Source organism: Panthera tigris, chromosome A3 (genome assembly GCF_018350195.1).
Source record: "Panthera tigris isolate Pti1 chromosome A3, P.tigris_Pti1_mat1.1, whole genome shotgun sequence".
NCBI classification, from domain to species: domain Eukaryota; kingdom Metazoa; phylum Chordata; class Mammalia; order Carnivora; family Felidae; genus Panthera; species Panthera tigris.
In genome coordinates, this window is record NC_056662.1 from 84,593,776 (window position 1) to 84,616,823 (window position 23,048).

Genomic DNA, 23,048 nt, shown 5'->3' on the forward strand with positions numbered 1-23,048 from the left:
AGTCAATGTTTCCACTCAGTCACATTAATATTCAAACACATCATCGTCTAGGAGATTATTTTCTCCCCTGTCATCTGTTGGCCCTCAAGTATCCTAAGTATCCAGCACATAGTAAGTTGCCAACAGTTACTTTCTGAATGAACAGGAAATCACCTCATAGACCATCCAAGATAGACAGGATCCTTTTTAGTGATTATCAAGTTTCACATGCGTTAAAGTCATAAAAAATCTGGTTTGGGTCAGCAAGTTCAGTACATCGGCCCCATAAAAAAAGTTTGAGGAGAGCCTTTTCCACTGACCTTTTCTTCACATTTAAAACGCCTCTGAATTTGACAGTAGGTATCAAGAGATTTGGAAAAGGTCATGCCTCTTGCCCGAGTAGCTCAGCTTCCAGTTATCTACCCCAAGGAAGTAATAAGAGGTGTGAATAAAGATTTATGTGTGGAGATGTTCATCACAGCACTATTTAGAATATCTGTGGACATACATGTCCAGCCACAGGGTCAATTTTAAATTAACCTGGGATCAGGATACAGCTATGCAATGGCATATCAGTGACCATTAAGTGTGATGTTTTTAGAAGTCTTTTTTAATGGCATAGATGGCATTTCATGATATGATTATAAATGGAAAAATCAGGATACCACGCAATCAATACAATATGGTCCCAAATCTACAGTACAGAGAGAGAGAGAGAGAGAGAGAGAGAGAGAGAGCTATAGGGAGACAGAGGCAGATAAAGAGAAAATCAGAAGTTAATATCCCATGATATGAATAGGAGTTACCCCTCAGTTATGAGGTTATGTAATGAGTGATTTTTTTCTTTCATCTTTTTTTATATTTCCCAATTATAAGATAATCCCAAATTGTTTTTATAGTTAGAAAAAAGCCAGAATTGTTTAAAGTCTTAGAATTGTTATCTGCTTAAACCAGTTAGTACATCTAATCATGGGGAAAGCAACATATTCTAAGTTTTAGCAGTTTCAATCATATTGATTAAAAATAAGGGTTCCAGCACACCTACTACCACAGAACCCCTACAGTTTCCTTATGTTGTCTTCAAAACTTCTGTGCATTTGCCCAAATATCCAACTCTTTATCATCTGTGTGACAATTAGGAGCTAATAATTACAAAGATTTGCTTGGGAAGGGAAGGGAAGGGGAGGAGAAGCTAAGGGAAGGGGAGGTTCGGAGAGTCAGATCCCAGCTGGAGTTTGCCATTGACTTTGTGGGCAGGTCACCCAACCCCTTCAGGCCTCCTTTGTCTCATCTGAGTTAAACTAGGTGATGCCCAAGTTCTTTTCCAGCTCTAAAGTCCATGAAATAATTGCCTGTTCCTCAGCCCTGGCCATGCTGTCCTAGGAGGTCACCACTGACTAAACTGCATTTGGAATATGGTAGATCTCAATTGCTCCCGACTGTCCAGTAACTCTAAAGGACAAGAGAGGCCAACCACAAACATTCTGGTCATTAAACAGCCTTCCTCCACCTCATCCCCTGGCTTCTGGGCCCAAACAATACAACCTGCTTAGGTTCTGATCTCCCCACAGGGTATAATTTTTAACCTTACCATATCCACTTTTATCAGAAGGGAAACCAAATATGTCATTGAGAATATGGACCCTCAGCCTTTTCTGGGACAGAGATGCCTTTGAGAACCTACAAAAGAGATTGATTGACTTCTCAGAAAAATGCTCTTTCATATCAATTTTTTCATTTCATGAAGTTACACAAAGACCAAAGTTCTTAGTGGCCCTTGAATGCAAGGTTAAGAATCCTTGGTTAAGAAAATATTCACCTATTCAATAGAGCCCCCAAACTTTAAAGTATGCGTCTTTTTCAATAATAGGGCAATTCTGATGACTAGAAATAATCCATGTAGCTACAGAGGCCCTCCCGGGCCTTGTGACTTGAGAGGAAGGGAAGGTACAGGTATAGCCCAGCAGAAAAGTCTAGAAGGCAATAAGTTTTAGGACTGCAGTGAGGAGCTGGGATCCCAGAAGCTACCCCTGTTCCAGAGCCCATATACAATTCACAATGCTGCAACCATAATCATGACACCCTTATCCTTTACAAGAATTTTAACTACCATCCACGTAGTGTTTACCATGTCCTACACATTACCTCACTTGATCCTTGCCACAACTCTCTATAGTACTACTGTGTTTTCATGGTGCTCAATACATACATCTCCATTTTACAGTTGAGGAAACAGTATCAGGGAGGTTAAGAAGCATCTTAACCAAGGTCACAGAACCAGTAAATATCAGGAGTACATATCACACAAGCTCTGCTTGCTCTATTCCACCTGCTGTTTAAAGCCAACCATTACCAAGCAAGTTTCCTTGCTCAGCCCAGTAACTGGGTTGAGTTAGTTTCTCAAGAAACATTGGTATAAGTTGAACACAAGTGACATGGAGCAGACTTGTAGAAAGTTGGCAACAGGTGGCAGCTGGGTGGCAATAAAGCTTTGATTTCCAGTGTCCCAAGGTCTGTCTGAAGAAGAAAGTGAGGGGAGCGATTAGCTGGGAGCTGCTGAAAAATAACATCTTTGTTATTTTTCTCATTTCCCTCATTGTTTCCCTGTCTGTTCAAGGCTGTGAGTGAACAGCTACAGCCAGGGGAACTCCATAGCTGTAGGCCATCGCCAAGGCCTTTACTGAAATCCCAGGGCCAGGGAGTCACACAATAGCACACAGCAAGCTTGGCTCTATGTTCCAAAAACTGGCTGATTCTCTGAACAGAACAGACTCCCTTTGTCCCCTAGTGACCTTACTCATAATCTTAGAACTTTAGAAATAGAAAGAATCTCAAATGTTACTTGGTCTAATTCTTTTCTCTTTTTCATCACACTCACCCTTCCTTTACCATAGACTTGACTTTACCAAGGAAGAAATTAAAAACCAGAGACAAGAAATGACTTACTTGAGACTACTGTTCCAAGAGAAGAAATTGAACTCAAATTTACTCTGGGCTGGGAAGTATACTGATATTTTACAATGCATCCCACTTAAACTTATAACCATTCACTAAAGTAGGTATTATTATACCCACTTTATAGATGGAAAAATACTCACAAAGATAATTAACTCACCAAAGTGAAACATACAAACAAATGCTATTTGAACACAGATTAGCCTCAACAATAAAGCCAAGGCCTTTTTCAAAAAACTCTACTGGCTACTAGAGCTGAGCAAGAAGTTACCCCAGTCATGACATCATAAGGTGTAAGTCCAGGTGTGTTGGTTCCTTTGCACTCTCCTTACCTCTGGTGCTCTGTCTCTCTGTCTCTCTAAGTCCAGAGAATGCACAGCAGACATGATAATGGAGGTCTCACCAAAGTGAGACCTCTTTCATGGGCACAGCAGGGAAAAAGAACAAACACCAGAATCCAAGACGGGATGATTTTGGGTTCTATATATGCCAGAGTGGATAGAATACATGCCCAAGGGTCAGAAGAGATTAGGTGGTATCTCAAAGATTACAGAATAGGGAGGGGGTGCCTGGGTGGCTCAGTTGGTTGAGCGTCCAACTTTGGCTCAGGTCATGATCTCACAATTTGTGGTTTTGACCCTTGTGTCGGGCTCTGCACTTACAGCTCAGAGCCTGGAGCCTGCTTTAGATTCTGTGTCTCACTCTCTCTCTCTCTCTCTTCCCCTCCCCTGCTTGTGCTCTCCCTCTCTCTCTCAAAAATAAATAAACATTTAAAAAATAAACAAAAATAAAAAAACATTAAAAAATATAAACATAAAAAAACACTAAACATAAAAAGAGTCCAGAATAGTAACAGATGGAGATATAAAACACACACTTTCCTTAGCAACACCATGGTGTCAGCTACTCCCATCTAAAGTAACATCAATGCTTGGAGAAAGAAGGAGATAAAAGGATCTGACAACAAAGAAAAGGAGTCTATCTAAAGAACAAGATTAAGTTTTCTGCATCAGGCAAAATAGTTCAAAGTCAGAATAAAATAAGTTATAGAAAAATAAAGATGGCACTTTTTGTACTCCTATGTGACTATGAACATTCATAATCTGCTAATTCTCAGGATATTTTTATGGCTCTAACACCAAACAAACATAGTATTATTCTTACAGTTGGGTTAAAGTGATTATTCCATGATGCTACTAATTTGGACATGCTCTACAGAAATCCTGGAAATTATTTAAAACCAGCTTGAAGTAGACTTTAGGTGAAGGAAGGACCAAATAAAATAGTGTGCCAAATGTCCATTAGAAGGCTTTCCCTTCCACCCTTCTCCCACTACTTGTTATTATAGATTTGAGGAGAAAGTGGAACAGAGAGAAGAAAAAGGAAGAGGAGTTCAACAGTAATTTGTTTTCACCTAAATTGGGTGAGGGAGTTGGGGGTGGAGGGGCATGGAATAGTGGGAATAAAGATATTGAAAGAAAAGACAGACTGCACCTCCCATATCCCTCAAGAACTGATTCAGTCCAGAAATATTCTCAGAATCTTTGACCAGGAATACACCTAGTTTTCTTTCTGTCATCTTTAGGAAGGCCAGTGAAATGAAAAGTTCCCCAGAGGAGGACATTCTAGAGTTACCCTCATACCCTCAGCATAGCCTACAGATCTCTGCTTACGTCTTCATAAAACTAAGCATTTTAAATGTATACCTGTGATCACTTCATTCATTGTCTTCCCCATTTAAAAATGAATGACAGTGTTGCTCATCAAAGTGCTCTCAGAAACTAGCACAGCATGTCACATAGAATGTGTTCCACACTGATCTTTTAAATGAATTAATAAATACTATATTTCAGGAATTTGAAAATTCTGGTATTAAACTACACTACACATGAAGTGGATAATGTTATTTGAAAACAGACTTAACTTGGGGCACTTGGGTGGCTTGGTGGCTTAGTCGGTTAAGTGTCTGAGTTCAGATCAGATCATGATCTCATGATTCATGAGTTTGAGCCCTGCATCGGGCTCTGTGCTGACAGCTCAGAGCCTGGAGTCTGCTCCATATTCCGTATCTCCTGCTCACACTGTCTCTCTCTCAAAAATAAATAAACATTTAAAAACATTTTTAAAAAAAGATAAAGAAAATGGACTGAACTTAGTTAAAAATTTATACTGCACACTCTAGAGCAATTACAAAAAAAAAAAATTTAAAGAAGTATATGTGCTATGCAAAGAGAGGAGATAAAAGCAAATTATATAAAATCCTCAATTAAAACCAGAGGAAGTAGAAAAATAGGACAGAAAAAGAAAACAAGAAAAAATGCAATTAAAAAAACACATAAATATGGTAGATATTGGTCCAACTATATCAATAGTCACCTTAAATGTGAATGGCCTAAATACATCAATTAAAAAGACAAAGATTATCAGAGAGGATTAAAAAAAACCCAAGACCCAACTATATGTTGCATACAATAAACCCATTTTAAATATAAAAATAGGTTAAATGCTATAGTCTTTCCTGGCCCTATATTCTCCTACACACATACACACACACACACACACACACACACACACACACACACACGTGGTAAAATAGAAATAAGAATGAGTTACTTCCTATTCTCAATATACTAGATCCTGTATTCTTACAAGGCATTCTCAAAAAGTTATTGAGACCTCAAATGATCTCATGCCTTCTGTAAGCAGTTCCCTAAATCTGGAGCAAAAATGAAGGAAGTGCTTAACAAACTTGTTGAAGTCTTTCTCTTACATACACAGCCAGGATTTAACATGCAGTTGAAAATTAGTTACAGTTTCTTAGGACAATGATGAAAGAAAACATGCAAATATAACCCACATGTTAACTTTGATATTTATCTGCTAAAGCCCTGTCAGGTTATCATTTTACACTAAGCAAATGACAACCTCTTTTGTTATGTTGCATAAAGAAAACTGAAATTTTGCTTACCTAAATGGAAATAAGGTTGTTTCCACCTTTTGATGCCCAAATTGGGTAAATTCTCTCCCCCAAACCTATTATTCTTAATAAGTTGCACATTTTTTTTTCTGGAAAAGAAACGGAGATTCTACTTTCTGAACCAAATCATCTACCAACTGAAATAAATTTAAACAATCCACACAGAAAATGCTAGGGGGACCATATAAGCATTTTTAATTCAAACAATGAATACCATATGATTAATAATTTGTCAGTCAATTCCTATTAAACTAGCTAAGCCTTGGTCTTTGCAGTTGAACTCTAATTACATAAAGCAATTACAAAAGATCTGCATGAGAATAATAACTGTTTACGGCAAAATTTGCAAACACAATTCACATGCCGTATCTGTCCACCTGTGTTCTCTTGCCTGTATAGTTTGTTTGTTTAATGATTAGTTGCCAACATACTCAATGAGTAATTTCACATACATACTCTGCTTCCAGACTTCTCTTGAAAAATAGATCTGTTAAATCCACGCTTATAATTCAACATGGTAACAATTAACTGAACTAATGGTAACTGCCCCCTTTGGATAAGACAGGAAATCCCCAATTTGCCACAGTTGCCACCATTCCCTATTGCTTCCCTGACACTGAGACCCAGCGCAGTTGCCATTCATCATTATGCTTCTGCTGCTCTTTTTTCTGTGGTAAAGAACTATTTCTGTATATTTATGTTTCTATCAAAAGTGGGAATAGATTATGAGAGGATATCAAGAGTTTTACATTTTTTATATCATCTGTCTGCTTTAATCATCCACACTCACTGACCAGTCCATATAAGCATTCGAATTTGCAACCTACGTTCTATAAAATAGTAGTGAATAGTTCTAAGCTCTGTAAGTCAAGAGGTACAGGGCAGCAAAAAGCTAAAGCTCATAGAGCTTCATTCATGTAAGAAGAGTTACCAAGAAGATCCCACTCCACATTGGGAGAATGTAAAGGGATTCAAGGTTGATAAACATTTTCTGAAAACTCAAGACCTTCCAGAACACTCTTTGTATTAGTTTCCTAGGACTGCCATAACAAAATGTCACAGATTTGGTTACTTGAACAACGGAAATCCATTTTCTCACAGTTCTGGAGGCTTGAAGTGCAAAACCAAGGTGCTAGGAGAGTTGGTTTCTCCTGAATCCCCTTTCTTTGGCTTGTAGATGGCCACACTCTTGATGCTTCTTCACAGGGTCGCCCCTCTGTGCATGAATGCATCGCTGTGTCTTTCTTTGGATGTCCTAATCCCTCTTATAAGAACACTAGTCAGACTAGGTTAAAGCCCACCCTAACAGCCTCATTTTAACATAATTATCTCTTTAAAGGCCCTATCACCAAATACACTCACATTCTGAAGTACTGGAATTAGGACTTCAGTAGATGAATTTTGGAGGGATACAATTTAGTCCATAACAGTCCCTAACTCAGTCTTTGAAGCTAGCATAATCTTTGTCTCTTCAAATATTCTCTTCCCACTCCTGCTCCTTCCCCTTCCTTCTTTTTCTTCTCCTCTCTCTGGTACCCTCTCACGGTCTCCCTTTCTCTCCTTCCCTCTCTCTCCCTCTCCCCTCTCCCATTCCAGATTTAAATTATACCTATGTTAAGAATGTTACTATGGTCCCAGAATTCTTGGATAGACTGTTCTATCTTTGTTTTATTTTCACTTTTTCTCATTGTGTTTCAATCTGGGTAATTTCTATAGACCTAGCCTGAAGTTCACTAATTCTTTCCTCAGCTGTATCAAATCCACTAATGAGTCTGACAAATGCATTTTTCATCTCTGTCATTGTGTTTTACATTTCTAGTATTTCCATTTGATATTTTCTATAGTTTTCATCTCCCTGCTAAAATTACCCATGCAATCTTGCATGCTGTCTGCCTTTTCTATGAAACTCTTTAAAATATTATTTATATTTATTTTAAATCTTTTTCAGGCAATTCCAACATATGTGCCACATTTGAGCCTGCATTTGATGACTGTTTTGCCTTTTGGAGCTATATTATTTTTGTCTTGCCTTTTCATATGCTTTATAACCATTTCTGTATCCCTAGAAAAAACCAGAAGTCTAACATAAATTTGGTATCAAAATCTGAAAGGACCATTAAAAAAAAAACATTATGGCTATCACTAAATAAAATATTGGAAAAAAATTTTAAATGTATAAAAAGGATAATAAATCATGACTACATTGGGTTTAATCCCTCAGTACAAATGGTTTAACATTAGAAAAATGAATTTTAAAAAATGAATTAACATAAACCATCACACTAAGAGATTAAAAAGAGAAAAATAACCTAATTATCTCAGTAGTTGCGAAAAAAAACATTTGATAAAGTTCAAAACGCTGTAATGATGTTAAAGTAAAAACTCTTAATAAAAGAGACAGGAAAAGAGGAAATGAGGGACATTTTTTAAAATAATTTTTAAATAATAATTTAAAAATACATGTAATACATATATGCATAAACATACATGCATGTATATATTATAATACATATGCACACATATAATAAAATAGAACACTTAAGAGTGAAATGTTGAATTTATTTCCTCTGTGATTGAAAATAAGACAAAGATGCTCACTATCACCAATTTTATTCAATGATGAACTAAAGGTCCTAGACAGTACAGTAAAGAAAAAAACATAAAGGTTAGAAAAAGCCAAACTTTTTTTCAGATATAAAATTAGAAGTCAGTTTATCAAGGTTGTTTGAAACAAAATTAACACATAAAAACTTGAATTTTTATGTACCAACAATAATTACTTAGAAAGTATAATTTTTTAAAATATAATTTACAAAACATATGGATTATTTGGAATGAATTTAACAAAAGAATAAAAGATCTCTACGGAGAAAATAATAAAATTGTTTTTAAAGAGATTTTAGTGTAATAGAAAAAGTATATTAAAAGGCTGGAAAACTCAATGTTATAGAAATGTCTATTCTTCCCAAACTGATCTATAGACTCAACAGAATAAATCTCAACAGTTTAGCATTTATCCTATTGAATAAAGAATCAAAATCCCAATAGTTTGTGTGTGAGAGAGGGAAAGAGGGAGTGAGAGAGAGAGAGAACGTACATGTGTTTGTGTTTTAAAACTTGAACACTGATTCTAAACTTCATGTGGAAATATTAATTTCTATTAATGTTAATATAATTAATATTCTTGACCAAGACATACATGAAGAAGAAGAAAATTGGGAAACCTTATCTTACTAATTATTCAAATTTATCATAAAGCTATAATGATTAAAAAGCATGGTCTAGGCTCTGAGGTGGAAAAATTTATAGATTAATTGAAACAAAATAGAGAACCCAGAAATTGAACAATACCTATCTGGACAACTGATGTACAGTGAGAGTTGGCATTGCAGATTAATAGTAAAAGTCTAAAATACCAAAATCTGTGTTGGAACAATTGGGTATTCATTGGGAACATAAAATAAAATTTACTTTTACCTATGCTTATATAAAAATCAATTCTGGGTATTTAATCCTAAACATCTACATGTGACAGCAAAAAAGTGAGATTTTAGAAGATAATATTTTCTTGGGGTACAGAAGGATTTTTTTAAGCAAGTCACAAAAAGCAAACTCTGTAATAAAAAAGATGGATGTTTGACTATACTAAAATTAAGAACCTCTGTCCATCAAAAGTCACCATAAATATGGCAAGAAGATAGCCTCAATGAGGATAAAACATTTGCAATTCACGTACCTAAAAAAGGACTGCAATCCAGACTACAGAATAATTTCTGAAAATTGCAGAAGGGAGGGTGGGATGAAGAGACAGAGGAGCAGAGGACAGAGAAAAGGGAAAAAAGAAAAAGAAAAAATAGACAAAAGACATTAACTTGAAAAAAGGAAATCTGAGTAGTCAATAGCATATGAGAATGTGCTCAGCCTTACTAGTAATCAAAGAAATGCGGATTAAAAGCACAATAAGCTATCGTTATACTTTCAGCAGATTTGAAAAAATTATGAATTTGACAATACCAACTGTTGGTGAGAACGTGGATGCAATGTCACATTTCATATACCACTGGTAGAGGTATATATTTCTACAACTATTTTGGAAAACGTTTAGCAATACCTAAAAAAGTTGAATATGTGAACTCATTATGACCAAGCAATTCTAGACAACATATACATCAGAGAAACTCTTGCCTCAGAGGATAAATGTACCAATCATTTGGACAGCATGGCCTAAAACTGGACACAACCCAAAAGTACATCAAAAGTAGAATGGAAAAAATAAATTGTGGTGTATTCATAAAGTAAAATAATATACCACAATAAAACAGAGTAAACATCAATAACATGTGTCAATGAATTTCACAAACAGAACTGAGGGGGGAAAAGTAAGTGACAACAGGAGATTTACAGCATGATTCCATTTTTATTAAGTTCAAAAAGAAAAGGAAATACAATGCAATTTTATGATGTATGTATTAGTGGTAACACTATACAGTATACAAAGGAAATTATTATCACAATAGAATAGTAATTATGTTTGAAGCCTAAAAGAGGGGGGCTATGTCAGAAAGGAGCACAAAGGAAGTTTCTAGAAAACTAGCAATGTTTTATTTCATAACCTAGGTAGAGGGGTCAAGGGTGTTTGCTTGATTATGATTTTAATAGATATATTTAATCCATCTTTTGAATGTGTGACAATTTTTTAAATCAAGTTATCATCTTCAGAAGTCCACAACTATCTATAGAAGTCAGGGAAGTAAAAATTCTAAAGGGAGAATATTGCTAGATAAATTAAGACATATCCATGTCGATATGCTATATCCTATATAGTATACACAACACATGTGGCTATACTAAAAAGAATGGCAACTTAAGTTGCCATTTAAGTGGCAACTTAAAAGAATAAGGTAGATCTAATTGAACTCATATGGATATATATCCAAGAGGTACACTAAAGGAAAATAACAAGTTGTAAAAATTCCATTTATGAAAAATTTTAAATACAAAAAAAAACCCACAAAATCATCGATATGCTCTTTTATGTATACATATAAATTTATAAACTTATAGAATGAATTCAGGAAAAAGCACAAACCTGGTGATAGTAGTTAACTCCAGAAGGAACGGACATAGGGTAGAGGGGATGTGGGGTGGGGCAAATGTAAAGAATTCTAGAGAGAATTTTACCTAACAATTATTACTTGCCTTTTTTATAAGGGATATAGTCCTAAAGCAATTGTTCCCTTTGTTGAAAGTCTAGGACTTCCACTTTTGCCAATGAAAGATTAACTATTATGGGAAATGTCTTCCCTGTGCACACAGCTGAAAATCAGACTACATATATGAAACGATGGTATTCAGACATTGGTCAACAGATAGCATAGGACTGTGCTCTGAGAGAGCAAGGCAAAAAAATACAAATGATAAATTGGGCTCCTTCAAAATGAACATGTTTGATCTTCAAAATAGACTATTAAGGGCGAGTCTGGGTGGCTCAGTTGGTTAAGCATCCAACTTTGGGCTCAGGTCATGGTCTCATGGTTCGTGAGTTCGAGTTTAGCATCATAATCTGTACTGATAGCTCAGAACCTGGAGCCTGCTTCAGATTCTGTATCTCCTTCTCTCTCTGCCCCACTCCTGCTCGCTCTCTCTCCCTCTCTCTCTCAAAAATAAACATTAAAATATTTAAAAATAAATAAGTAAAATATTAAGAAAACAAAAAGACAAACCACAAAATGGAAGAAAATATTTGCAAAATATGTATCTGATGAAGGGCTTGTATCCAGTGCATATCAAAAAATACAGCTCAATAGTAAAAAGACAAACAACTTGATTTTTCAAATAAATAAAAGATTTAATCAAATACTTCACCAAAGAAAATATATGGGTGGCAAACAGGCACATAAAAAAATTCTCAATGTCATTGGTCATTAGAGAAATGTGACTTAAAACCACAATAAGACACCACTCTAGTTTCCCTGTAATGGCTAGAATTTAAAAGACTGATAATACCTAGAGTTGGTGAAAATGTAGAGTAATTGGAACTCTCGTATGAGAGTGGTGGTGGGAATGCAAAATGGCACTGCCACTTTGGAAAACATTTTGGCATACTACTACCTTGCAATTCTACTCATAGTTATTTGCCCAAGAGAAATGAAAACATTTTTCCATACAATGTTTTGTTATGCAAATGTTCGTAGCTGCTTTATTTATAATAGTCAAGAACTGCAAATAAATCAACTGGTGAATGGATAAGCATATTATGGTAGATACACAGTGGAATACTACCCAGCAATAAAAAAAATTAATACTACACGCAACAACATTCGTGACTCTTAAAAGCAGTTTGGTAAGTGAAAAAAAAAAAGAAAAGAAACAAACAACTACATAATATAGTTGGGCAGAGAAGGAATGAGTTCTTCCTCCTCCCACCTTTTGTTCTATTCAGACCCTCAATGAATTGGATGGTGCCCACCCACATCAGGGAACACAACATGCTTTACTGAATCCAATTCAAATGCCAATCTTTTTGTTGTTGTTGTTGTTGTTGTTTGTTTATTTTGGGACACAGAGAGAAAGCACATGCAGGTGAAGGGCAGAGAGAAGGAGAGGCAGAATCCCACCCAGGCTCCACACCATCAGTGCAGAGCCTGATGTTATGCTCGAACTCACAAACCACCTGAGCTGAGATCAAGAGTCAGGTTGATCACTTAAACGACTGAGTCACCCAGGAGTGCCTGTGAGGGTGTTTCTAATTAAGACTGGCATTCAGGGGCACCTGGGTGCCTCAGTCATTTAAGTGACTGACTCTTGATCTCAGCTCCGGTCATGATCTCACGGTTCATGAGTGTTTCGTGAGTTTGAGTCCCGCACTGGACTCTGCATGGACAGCTCAGAGCCTGCTTGGGATTCTCTCTCTCCATCTCTCTCTCTGCCCCTTCCCTGCTTGCTTTCTCTCTCTCGAAATAAATAAAACTTAAAAAAAAAAACACCAGCACAGACACACGCAGAAATAATGGTCAGACAAGTATCTACACACCCCATGATCCAAACAGACATATAAAATTAACTATCACACCTTCCCTAAATCTTCCAACCCATTTATCTGGGTTAGAAATCCTTCTTTTGATCGTCCATTGCACCCTGAGAATACCACCATCATTATGAGTAAAACAAGTAAATCTTGGCTGAACTACCCCAATCTTCTGAGACCCCTCCTCCCAATTTCTCTGCTCCAGAAGTCCCTGATGCTTCCCTTCCTGAGGTTAATTCTGTTCCTCTAGCATCAGTCTGTGCCAGGCCTCTCCCAGCCTTGTAAAGTTCAGGGCCTGCCATGTGTTATGGTCTCAGCTATTCCCTTCCTCCTGTGCTTCTGGAAAAAGGATCAGAGAAGCTTTGGACCCCAGATGCTGAAAGAGCAGGGAAGGTGGTCTACCACTCTGGCTCAGCTTGCTCTTCATTTCTTTTGTTCTTCTCAAGTATCTAAAAACAATTTCAGATGCATCTTCCACTCGCATGGGAGGCTGTTCTCCTGCCAATACCCACTAATAAGTCTGGACAAGACATCCATGCCCAGGTCCATCCTTGGCATCTGACATAACTTTACATTATAATCATCAAGAAACATTTGCCCCTTGCCAACCTTAGGTTACATTACAAAACCTCTCCTAGCTTGATACCGCAACAAGCCCGGTTATCCTCTCCCAGTTCTGGAATCCCCTAAGCAAATGGTGTGAGGAAAAGAAAACACTGCCATACACCTAATACTTAATGCCATGACTGTTTATTTTAATGTCATTCCCACAAGGCAACATGATGGCAAGCACCAAGCTTTGTTCACAAGTCTTGTTCACTCCCAGTGCCTCACACAGTATTTGCGACATGGTAGATGTCTGATAGTTGGCTTGAACTGGAAGAATACTACAAGAGTATGATTTACTCCATGCACAGTCTTACAGCAAGTCCATGAAAAGATGAGTACAGAAAGGCTTCACGCATTCACCAACCCATCTCCTTCAAATATTACATGAGGCACCAAGAATGCCCTGATGGTTTGGCGTAACACCAAATCTGTACAGAAGGCACCAGTTTCAATTTTCACGGTAGGACTTAATTTGTCCAAAAAAAAAAAAAAGGGAGATAAACGTAGCAGAAATGAGTACTGTTCACAAAAGATGAGGGAACAGGACAGTGGTTGGTAGAGAGACACAACGTTGAGAAAAAAGAACTGATAATCTCCATTCTACATGATCCCCATTCTCCCCTCTCTCTAGGCTTTGAATTCATTCAAGAAGCAGACTGGTTTCTGCCCTTCCTGACTTCACAGGCTCAGTCTCTGTGAGGGCTTCTTTTGCAAGTGCTTCAGTCCTCTGGCAGACATACCAATGAAGTTCTACTGTGGTTCAATTTCTGTCATCCCCTGCACGAATACCCTCCAGCCTTCTTCCACACCATAGGAATGAAAAGCACATCAGTGAGAAAGTTACTGGAAGGAATGAAATTCCATGCCCATTTGGCAGCCTTGTGATTCAGTGGTATCAGCAGCCATTCACCTTTGGCTGTGGGCATCATGCACAATGATGCTCCCACAAGCCACCGCTGCAGTGCCCACAGTGCACTTCACAGCAATAGCCTTCACAATATAATCAGACTACCACAGTCAAGAGGCAGGGAACCCAACTCACCGAAATGCATTCCCCTCTCCTCTCTATCCTTCTAGCCTACTTTCTTCTCAAAATCTCCAGCTTTCAGTGCAGTCTCATCCCACAGATCTTCTCTCAGGGAAGATGAGAGGAAGGCAACCCCCCCCCCCATCTCTGTTTTTGAAATGACTCCAGGAGTGCCAGATGTACAGAGTTTTCCAGAAGGGTGTTGGAGGAGAGTGCAGTGCATTGAAAGCACCAAGGCTCCCTGATTATGCAAGGAAGATGAGAGCCCCTCTATTCATCACCTCAAGGTAGACTATTAAATCTCTGGAAGCCTTCCACACGGTTTAGTAACGGAGATCCATTATGCCCTCCCTCAGGTTCCACTGAACACCAGCAAACAAACATATGGTGAGTAAGTTCTAATGGAGTTCCACACCACATGCAGGCTCTGTGCAGAGCTCTGTGCTAGGGGGAAGCTGGCCCCAAGCAGCCTTTGATGGCAGCTTCTCTGAGTGGTTTCTGCGACAGGATTTTCCTGTTTTCACCATGTATGGATGGGAGGTACTGGGAATTTGTTCTATTTTCTAGTAAAGCACTTGGCACAGAGTGTAGGCACCTTCTTCTGTCCCCATCTCTTAAAGGAACTAATTAGCTGACCTTGGGCAAGTCATTTGGTCCCCCAAAGCCTCAGTCTTCTCCTTAAAAGAGTCAGACAATACCAATCCTATTTCACAGGTGTTGCAATAATGAAACACCTCAATGGACATAACTATGTTTTGGAAAGCATTTCAGATTCATACAATTATCACAATCCTCCTCCTGGATTTTCTGTCTCCAGCCCATGCCTATAAGCTTCATTTGATACAGGAGACAACTAAATTCTCCTAAGGAAGGTTAAAAATAAAGCAACAAAACTAGAGTATCGAGTATACTGATACCAAGAAGGGGAAAAAAACTCTGACAACTACTCACAGATTAGCTCTAGAGCCACTTCCTTTTCAGAAGGTATCCTTTTAAAAACAAAAACCTATCTTCTCCCTTTGTCCTCCCTCTCCCCCACTCCAAAACACATGATTATGGAGTGAGAGCCATAATGATCAACTGAAGAAATTTAGATAAATTTGGCTTTTCATTAACTGCAGCTGTTGCTTCTTTCAGTGCCTTAATGAAATTTATCATTTGAACGTGCCGGCTGAGAAGCATTGCTTGACTCTTCTTTTGCCTTCAATCGTTAATTCTAACAATATGAATTCAATTTCTATAGTTAGCCTTGAAAAAAAAAATCCCTTTCCTCTCCTTTCAGGTTGTTCTTATTGAAAAGTTATGCTTTCAGATCAGTTCTCTCCCTCGCTCCCTCCCTCTCCCTCTCCCTCTCCCTCTTTCTCTCTCTCTCTCTCTCTCCCTCTCTCTCTCTCTCTCTCTCTCTCTCTCTCACACACACACACACACACACATACACACTTGCATACATGTGTGCCACTATCAACAGACTACTATTCAAACTCAAATCCAGCTCCTGTGCTCTAAAATGACAAATCTAAAACCCAAAGCCTCTCTCTCACTGCAGCTCTGATTCCCCAGCTGATCACTACACCTATCCATGCCCTTCCTGAGAACAGTGTTGAATTTGGTCTCCAAATTCAAACACGCAGAAGGAAGCCCTCCCAAACTCAATGAGATTTCCAGCTCCGGTGCACGAAAAGTTTCATAATTCCACATGACTTGTCTGTGAATGAGCTGTGCGGTGATAAATGACCTCCAAATAATATTGGCTTATTTAAATTAAACTATTATTCATTTACACAGAATGATGACTCATGATTATTTGGATAGAAAAAAAAAATGAAGTAGGAGGAGATAGCCCCAGACCTCACATTTCCCATTAATGCTCTAAGAGTAATATGATGCTAGTCTTTACGTGGTTGTTCATTATTCTTAGAACTTTAGTTACCATCTTAATTATTACATTGTTTCCCTTGGAAGAAAAGGAGGAATAGATAGACTGCATTTTCTCTTTCCATATCATGATGAATTAAATGTCAGGAATAATTAAACACAACAAGGTGGTAGCCACCAATTGATGCTGACATCTTTTCAAAAAAACCCACCCAGGAAAGAAGAAAATAGAAACATCTTAGCATCTCTGTGTCCTTCCTGACACTATTTACATAGGCGGGAATCCCAACATATTAAACTAAAAGGTAAAAAAAGAGCAGAGTGACTGCAAACTAGTAATTATTCTGTGATTGGAATGAAAGTGTTCAGAAGAAGACACAGATATTGTAACATTTACCCAAGTAGAAGAAGCAGGGGGTTTACTCCTGTGCATTCTGGCAAATGGAAACAACAGAGAATGGATCATTTCAGAGAATTCAGAAACAAGATGGGGCCATTTTCCAAAGTCTCCATTCTGATTTTTTTAATAAAAGTGGGCAAGGAAGCAAAGGAGATGTCACTGGCTAATTTATCAATAATTGATAAAAAGGTTCTACTTCTAGTTCTCTTTAAGAGCTAATACATGGCTGAGCAAGATCTCAAGTAGATGGAACTGAGCAATGCTCACTGAAACACTAAAATCTTTTATGAAAATCAAGAAAGGAAGGTCAGTACTGTTCTGATGGACTCTGAAGTTCAAGTTCACTTTGAAATGCTTATGCCAGTCACTTTTAGGGCATTTCACACACTGTGGCAAGAAAATACATCTTCACAGCACCCATCAGTGATTTCATTCCAGCCAAATGTTAGCCACGGTGGGAGTAGAAAATCTTTTAGACAAATGATACCCTAGAAAATGTATTATCCTCTAAGGCTCCCAACATTCAGTGAAAAGCAGTTCTCAGTTTTCATGTGTTTACCACAAGAGTCTCAGTTCTCACACTACTGAATGATAATGAGTATCTTCACAGCATTATGACCGCACATGTCCCATCTTATTTCATTTTGTGGATCTTCTGTCTCTCTGCAGCCCACTCTTCCTTAATAGTAAGAAACTGAGTTTTGATTCTGTATTCCCTTGGTCATTTTCCTTCAATACCATGTGTTTTGGGTAGCCAGTCATTCACCCACAGGTCAAAGATGAAGTAAACAGACAAACCCAAATGCCCTGCCAAGCAGAACAACCAGGGCTGGGCCAGGTGCCTTCAGCTCTTCCACAGGAAGTTGGGATACAGTGTCTTGAGCTATGAGAGAGCCTGACAAGAACAGAAAATGCAACCCAGTCATCCCAGTTGCAAAATACATGTCAAATTCTTAAGCATCAATGCAAAAGCTTCCTTTTCTTTTCCTTTGAAGAGCCACCTATTAAACCCTTGACCACAAGATGTGCCCTGGAAGCCTGGAGCACTTCAGCAACCCTGACACATAATGCTTCTCTAGGATATAGCTTATGTTGAAGACTGCTCTAAAGGACTTGGAGTGGAAGGCCAGCACTACAGCTCTCCTGGAGGCATTAGAATTCCTCTTCTTTGCTCCCCAATGAGTGCACAGAACCCCAGAAACTCCAGCCCACAAAAACCTATGTGGCAGCATAGTAGTTGGGTTCTAAGAGGGGTCCATTCCATTTCCTTCCATCCCAAGCACCACCTTTCCACCCCTGCTCTGTGCTCTCCCCATCTCTGAATGAGGGTGAAGAGTTAGAACAGAGACCCAAAAGACAGGATCCAAAAAATAGCTTTCCCCATCTTATAACATAAACTTTTTGAGAGAATACTGCCACCATTCCACACCTGGATTAAAAAAAAAATTAAAAATGCCAATCATGGTGAGCACTGAGTAATGTATAGAATTGTCCAGTCAACATGTTGTACACTTAAAACTAGTGTAACATGGTATGACAATTATATTTCAATCTTTTATAAAAAGGCAGTTGAAGAAGGAGAAAGAGCTTGGCCAAAGACCCAGAGGGGGCCCTTGTGACCCTCCAGGCTGGCCTTGACCTCTGGGTTGGTGGGATACAGTGGACATCCTCATGTGGCCATTCCCTTGTAAGCTTCCTTGCGACAGCTCTCACTACCCATTGTTCCCTTTCCAATCTTCTGGCTGAGTGATATTGTTTTGGGGAGAGAGACAGAGAGAGAGAGAGACAGAGAGAGAGAGAGAGAGAGAGAGAGAGAGAATGTGTGAGCAGGGGAGGGGCAGAGAGAGAGGGAGAGAGAGAGAATCCCAAGCAGGGTCCACATCCCCCGACGCAGGGCTTGAACTCCTTTGAGATCATGACCTGAGCCCAAATCAAGAGTTGAACATTCAACCAACTCAGCCACCCAGGCTCCCCTGGCTGAGTGATATTTTAAGGCTCCTCCTCTTCAACTGTGAAATGTTTCTGTGGTTGCCCATCACCTAGGGGAGGCTGACGTGGCATAATCAAGCTATTGCTGCCTCTGCACTGCCCCCACACTCAACTTCTGAAATGGCTCCCAGTGGTCCCTACCTCCTGGTATTCACACTCTTGTGTAATTCCTCCCTTTGAGTGTGGGCTGGACCTAGTGACTTCTAATGAACAGAACAGGGCAAAAGCCACTGAAGAAGTGACTAGGTTATAAAAGAAATATCTCTCTCTGTCTCTCTCTCTTGCTTGCTCAAAGCAAACTGACATGTTGAAAGCTGCCCTGTGGAGAGGCTCATGTGGCAGGGAACTGATGATGGCTTCTGGCCAACACCCAGTGAGGAACTGAGGCCCTCTGTCAAGCAGCCTGCAAGGAAGGAATCCTGCCCACAACCATGATTAAGCTTAGATGTGGATCATTCCCCAGCACCAGTGGACACCTTTACTGCAGCCTTAGACCCTGCTAAGCCACAATTGATTCTTGACTCACAGAAACGAAGATAATAGATATTGTTGTTTTATGCTGCTAAGGTTTGTGGTAATTTGTTACAAACCAAAATAGATAATGAGTACAGATTGAGGTATCAAGACAGGCACAGTAAAAGAATAAATAAATACCAAAACAAATGCCAATAGTTCCTATATATGTTACCACATGAGACAATACTATTATCATGGTATCACCTCAGTGCCTTGCTGAGAAATACCTATTCAACATTGCTGCCCGTGAGTCTACAGTAAATCAATCAGTAAATAGGTAAAAGGTATAAATAGTGTATATACAGTAAAAGGTATAAAATGCTTTGTAGCACAAGTTCAGATTCAGTGCCATAGTTCAAATTCCTGACCACCAAACAAAATTGCAAAGGGACCAGCAATCCCATCAGACCACTTTCCTGAGGCACTCTAGCCACTTTGGAGAAACAGGCCTTCCATCCACTTTACTAACTCATAAGCAAGCAATCAAGAATTTTGCATATTTCTATCCATCTTCTTTTTTTAAATTTTTTAAAAATGTTCATTTATTTTTTTTAGTTTTTAAGGTTTATTTATTTTAGAGAGAAAGAGAGCAGGGGAGGGGCAGAGAGAGAGAGGCAGACACAGAATCTGAAGCAGGCTCCAGGCTCCAAGCTGTCAGCACAGAGCCTGATGTGGGGCTCGAACTCAAGAACTGCGAGATCATAACCTGAGCCAAAGTCAGACATTTAACCAATTGAGCCACCCAGGTGCCCCAAAATGTTCATTTATTTTTGAGGGAGAGACAGAGTGTGAGTTGGGGAGGGGCAGAAAGAGAGGGAGACACAGAACTGAAGCAGGCTCCAGACTCTGAGCTGTCAGCACAGAGCCCTACACCAGCTCAAACTCACGAACCGCGAGATATTGACCTGAGCCAAAGTCGGACCCTTAACCAACTGAACCACCCAGGCGCCCCACTTCTATCCATTTTCTCAATGAGAATTATGACTCATAACTACAGTGGGGCTGAAGAAATAATGTACTCAATGAATCCTTAGTAAGTCCCCAAAATGTGCAAGGCAGTGTGCAGGCACCAAGGATATACTGATAAAATGGACCAAGCCGCTTGCCCTCAGGTATTTTGCCATTTACTCCTTGCAGTCTCACGAGGTCTACAGCAACACCATTTAACCAGTGAAGAAAGGTTAAAAAAAAAACACCTTATTTAAGCCCCCCAAATAGAAATGGATAAAGCCAGCACTGAAATCCAGGTCTGCTGTCTCCAGACCACTGCTCTTTCCCGGAGATCTCACTGTCCCCTGAGTTAATGAGGAGTGAATGTCTTATTGGCTTCTTGCCTATTGTTAGAAAAATGGTAGGGGACCATCTTGGATACCAATCTAGCCCATTCATTTAAGGGCTGGAGCATTGTCAGTGGGAAGGGGGACCTCCTGTTGGTCTCACTAATAGCACATGGTCATGTGCTGACACTAGAAGGACCAAGCGTGTGACTGGGCACACGCTTGTCACCTGCGATGAAAAAAAGGAGTGTGGAAAAAAAATTGAAAAAGAATTGATAGCTGAAAAGTAAAAAGACACCAAGGTAATAAGGTAAGAATTTCGTTAGATTTCTTTACATGTGTTGTAGAGCTTAGTATTATTTTTATTCTGAATTACATATGGGAAGGAGGACACTAAAATCTTTGCATGCCAAGGCCTCTAAAATTCTTAATCTGACCTGAGAGGGACTCTTAGAAAGTTCTGCTCTTATGCCCAAAACAGAAGCCACACATCTGAGCTTCCTGCCCTTATTATCACCATTTAACACTGGTAACTGTAGCACACAATATAGTAAAATGACTTAGCCAGTCACATAGAAAAGGCTACTTGAAGCCCAGAAGCTGAAGTTTCTTGCCCAGCCCACCCCCAGCCCTGTTCTCTTCCTCCCTCCCCAAGGGTAATGAGGATTAAGTGCCATCGAGAATATGAAAATTGGGAATGCCACCACCAAGATGGCAAAGTAGGAGACGCCAGCCTCTGTCTCCCAACAAAGATCAACACTTAGATAGCTATCCATGAACAAAGTGCTCTGAGAGAGTTCACTTCAAATTCAGTAACACAGCAGAACAACAACAAACAAACAAACAAACAACCCAAGAACAACTGCATAAAACCTGAAGGAAAAACAGTTTCGTTGTGCCTGCACCATTCCATACTCAGGGCTGGCATTGGTCAGTGCCAGGAGAGAACTCCCCAGCTACAAAGACTTCCTCTCACCAGGAAAGAGAGAGTGGGGTGAGCAACCAGCTTCCCCAGGCTTCCAGGACACTGCGCAAAGGACCCACTTCAGTCTCACCCCACCCAGAGACCAGCAAAGCTGAGACTTACAAAGACAGCTAAGAAGAGGAAGAAGAGTAAGGGCTGCCAGTTATCAGTCATGCAGTGGGAGCAACCAAGGTTCCCAGGGACCTGCTCTGCAGAGGACCCCAGCAGCCTCTGCCACTGAGAAGACAATCACCAGCACAGCAGCCAGAACCCCCTGCAGATTTTAACAGTTTTCTCCCCACAGGTATTCCCATTTGCAAGTACCAGCCACCTGAGACCCTCCTCGCTTATTCCCATCCCTGCCCCCCAGCAGAGTCTGGAATACACACCAGCAGCCAACTCAGGCATCTGTGGTTGCACAAGTAAAAGACATAAGCCTAGGTGCCTACAGCTCACCCCTACCATCATGTGTACTCTTAGGGCTAGCCCCTCCAGCTGTGCACTTGCACACCACCAGACCGGTTGCCATTACTAGACCGTACTGCCATGTGCACACTTGTGAGGAGAGCCTACAGACATAAAAGTGCACACCAACAGCCAGAGCACTTGCAGCTGCTCATAGGCCTGGATCCAGCCCTGTCTGCCCACACTGGCCTACACAACTAAGCTCACCTGCAGCTAGACACTCCAGCTGTGCACCTGCACACTCCTGGCCTGACTCCAGTCACCAGCCTCCACTGCCAGGCATGCATGCATGGGGAGACACTGCAATCACAAGGATGTACATCAATAGCGAAGGCCCTCACAGCTGAAAGTGTGCCCACAGATGGCCCAGGCTCTTGCTGCTGACCTTGGCCACCACCATTACTAGTGTGTCTACAACCAGCCTCTGCCGCTACATAGGTACCTGTAGCTGGGCGCTGCAGCTGAGAGTGTACACACCATGGTCTCTGGCCACCACTGCTGTCTGCCCTGGTTCCTAGCCACCAGACCTGGAGATGCCACGGACACCAACATCCCTTGCAGCCACTGCAGACCCCTGCCACAATTAACAAGGACTACATAGTAGTTGATGTGGACCTCAGTGGCCTGAGCCAGAGACATCATGCACCGCCCCCCCCCCCCCGGACTAGAGGCCAAGATATACCTCTGCATTTGACACCCTACCTCACTAGACCTGGGGTCAAAGCATGCTGCAGAGTGCTACAGATAAAAGTCTTTCCTAACATAGTCCATAAATTATGGAAGAAATCAATGCTTCTCCAAATGCACAGCCACCTATACACAAGGCTACAGAAATCATAAGAAATCAGGGAAACATGACACCATCAAAGTACATAGTAAACTTCTAGTAACTGAGCACAAAGCAACAGTGATACATGAACTGTCCAACAAAGAATTCAAAATAATTGCTCTAAAGATGTTCAGAGAGCTACAAGAAAACAGAGATAAG

The 23,048-nt window shown here is 39.8% G+C and overlaps 1 protein-coding gene across 17 annotated transcripts in view; it reads right to left on the minus strand.

The window, feature by feature from the left end:
- Positions 1–23,048, minus strand: part of LOC102969177 (E3 ubiquitin-protein ligase RNF113A-like) — a 504,616-nt gene that overhangs the window by 311,359 nt on the left and 170,209 nt on the right. The window lies entirely within an intron of this gene.